The 2,999-nt window shown below is 47.1% G+C and overlaps 1 long non-coding RNA gene across 1 annotated transcript; it reads right to left on the bottom strand.

The window, feature by feature from the left end:
• Positions 1-231: 231 nt before the first annotated feature.
• Positions 232-2,722, bottom strand: LOC125162791 (uncharacterized). The gene is made up of 3 exons (XR_007151178.1): positions 2,587-2,722; positions 1,010-1,072; positions 232-704 (listed from the first exon to the last, which is right to left on the bottom strand). It is a non-coding gene; the product is annotated as an uncharacterized LOC125162791 (long non-coding RNA).
• Positions 2,723-2,999: the final 277 nt, after the last annotated feature.

Genomic DNA, 2,999 nt, shown 5'->3' with positions numbered 1-2,999 from the left:
GCTCAGCTCCACGTCCCACACCCTTCCTGCCTGGTGCCTCACCCCTCCCTGCCCTGGATCCTTGGGCTTGGGGCTCCCTGTCCACGCCTCTGTGTGGCTTCTCAAATGCTCTCACTGCCCTGTGACTTCAGTCGTTATGCTGACTTCTCCATGCTGGGGGTGGAAGGGAAAGGAGCCTGGTGAACGTTTCGGAGGCAAAAAAAAAAAAAAAGAAAACGAACAAAATCCACCTTCTGTGCCATGTGCCGTGGTTCTATTTCCCAGCGCCTGGTCCTGAATTTTCACAAAGGGAAGCACTTGTGATAGAAGGGAGAGATTGAGTGTAGTAAGTTACTGTCTTATTTAAGGTCCCAAAGAAAAGATTTTATACCAGGCTATCAGAATTACCACCCGTGCCTGCTGTGGAATCAGATCCAAGCGGTCACACAGTGTTGCCCAGCAGGGGCTGAAGCCGTGCCATGACAAGTGAACGTGCTTGTGTCCTAGGAAGGGGTTAATCAGCAACAAGGAGTAGCAGCAGAAGCCTCTGCCGAAGAGCTGGCTGTCCTTGGGTGGGCACAGCAGAGGAGGAGCCCAGCCGTCCGCACGTGTCCTTGGCGTGTGCGAGGTCTCAGCTGTGACAAGCTTTCAGGCAGCGATGTTGGGCTTTCCCCCGCTGACTTGAGCTTCATGGGCGCCTTCTCTTCAGAGCGCTTGCCTATCACCTTAGGGGAGAAACACTGCAATAGTTAGTTTCACATTTCCGAGTCAGAGAAATAAGCTGGCTTTGGAAAACAGTCTGCTAGCCCTTTCTGGAAATCGCGGGAGGGAAGCGCACCTTGAGTGCACTGGGCACCGTGCAGACGCTGGTTCTTTCATTTCTAGTTTGGCGTTTACTTGTTTCCCCACTGCATTCCTTGCACTCACCGGAAAGCATAGAGTTTTAGCTTAGTACAGATCGGGGGGCACAGAGCTGGGCACTCTCAGGGTCTGCCTTTATTTCTCTCCACTCCACACTCTCTCCACTTACCAGGAAGCCCACTTAATTTTCTCTGCAGTATGCTTCATTTGCAGGCTTGAGGCAGCTCATGACCTAAGGGAAGGCAAATGTCTTTCAATACAAATGGCAGCTCTGATTAATTGTTAGTATAGGCTGTATGGTAAAGGAATTTGATGCTTCTTTAGGGGTCAGTGGGAAAGAGTGCTATGATTGATTAGTGATGTCTGCCATGAGCATGGAAGGGAGGAATGGGATTAATGAATGCCATTTTTGCCAGCCCTATCTTAGGATTTAACCTTATGTAGCAGAAGATAGGTAAGATAATCTTGCCGAAGGGAGTTAGTAATCAATTTCAAAATTGTCTGATTGGTACTATGTCATGTCTATTGGCCTTATTTATTTATTCATATTTTATATTTTTACACATGTGTTCCTTGATTAATGACAAGAAAAGAAAGGGAGAGGGGCACTTGAGTGGCTGAGTTGGTTAAGCATCCAACTCTTGGTTTTGGCTCAGGTCATGATCTCACAGTCGTGGGAGAGAGCCCTACATCAGGCTCTGTGCTGAGAGCGTGGAGCCTGCTTAGGACTCTCTCTCTCCCTCTCTCTGCCCCTCCCCCCTCTCAAAATAAATAAATAAACTTTGGGGGAAAAAAGAAAAGAAAGGGAGAGAAATGAATATTTATTGAGCATCTATTAATTGTCAGTTACTTCTTTTGGGAACTTCATGAAATATATCTCACTATATATTCAAAGGAATTCTATAAAATTGGAATATTACTCCCCTTCTTAAAATACTAAATAAATTAAGCCTCAGAGAAGTAAAATATTTGCCCAAACCATAATAGAAAATTTTGAATCCAAAGATGATACTTATTCTGATATACTTGGGCAGGGGTTCCAATCTTGGGAACTTATTAAAGTCTCCTGGGGAGATTTTTTAAATATTTGAAAATTTTGATGACTACGTCTCATCCTGAATTGGTTACATCAGAATCTCTGGGGCAGGGGAGGCTCAGGCATAGGAATGGTTTAAAAAATTCCCCCGGTGATTCAATTCTGCACCCAGAGGGGGAGGACTGCGGTGCAAAGGGAGTAGGAAGCAGGACAATTAGAAATCAGGATGCCCGCTCTGAGCCCAGCTTTTCCTTTTGTCTTTTTTCCCCCGTACTCTATCTAATTTAATTCTCATACAGTTCCTTAAAGGAAGCATCATCAGCTCCATTTTACCCATGAGAAAACTGAGGCTTGGAAGGTGTAAGGCAATTGCCAAAAATCTCCTGGGAGAAGTGGAATTTAAATGCAAATCTGTTTGCCTCCCAAGCACTTGCTGTCACGTTAGATTCCGAATCCAGGCTCCACCCTTAACCTTAGTGTTGAGCAAATCTGGATGCCACCTAGCTTCCAAATTCGACTCCAAGCTATCATCCCCTTCCCTGACTTGGTTCTTTAGTTCCGGCTGGAAGAACCGTTCATAGTCTCAGCACTACTGGTTTCATGGTAGAGAAACACAAGAGGCCCGCCCTCTAGCTACCACCTCCTCTCCTATGGCCTTTGGGAAGCTCAGGGTGAGGCTATGAGTCAGGGGTCCTTCACAGCGACCCTACCTCTGAAATACTTCCGTGTCTAGGCCAGCCTGATAAGTTTGCAGTCACCTCTTTCGTCCCCAGGCAGTTCAAAGAGGCACAGAGGAGCTGTGGCCTGATCTCCTACACCTACGAGTCTCTGGCACCCGTGTTTCTGTTTTGGCTGTTGTGATGTCACACTGACCTCAGCGTCCTTGGTCGGAATCCTGCGTCTCCATGAGACAATTGAGTACACCATCAGAACCTTAGAATGCAGCGGACCTCCAACTTGATCCGTTTCCAACACCTGCCTGAGGCAAACGTGGCCTCTGTGGCTCCGTTGTCAGGAACAAATGCAGATGCTGTTTAAATGCTTCCCAGGAGTGGAACAGCTCCGTCCCCTGCATTCACTGGCACGTTGTTAGGCAGCCGGGCAGCTCGGAAATGGTTTTGAA

This window comes from Prionailurus viverrinus, chromosome A3 (genome assembly GCF_022837055.1).
Source record: "Prionailurus viverrinus isolate Anna chromosome A3, UM_Priviv_1.0, whole genome shotgun sequence".
In the NCBI taxonomy this organism is placed as follows: Eukaryota; Metazoa; Chordata; class Mammalia; order Carnivora; family Felidae; genus Prionailurus; species Prionailurus viverrinus.
This window is presented reverse-complemented; position numbering and strand designations above follow the sequence as displayed.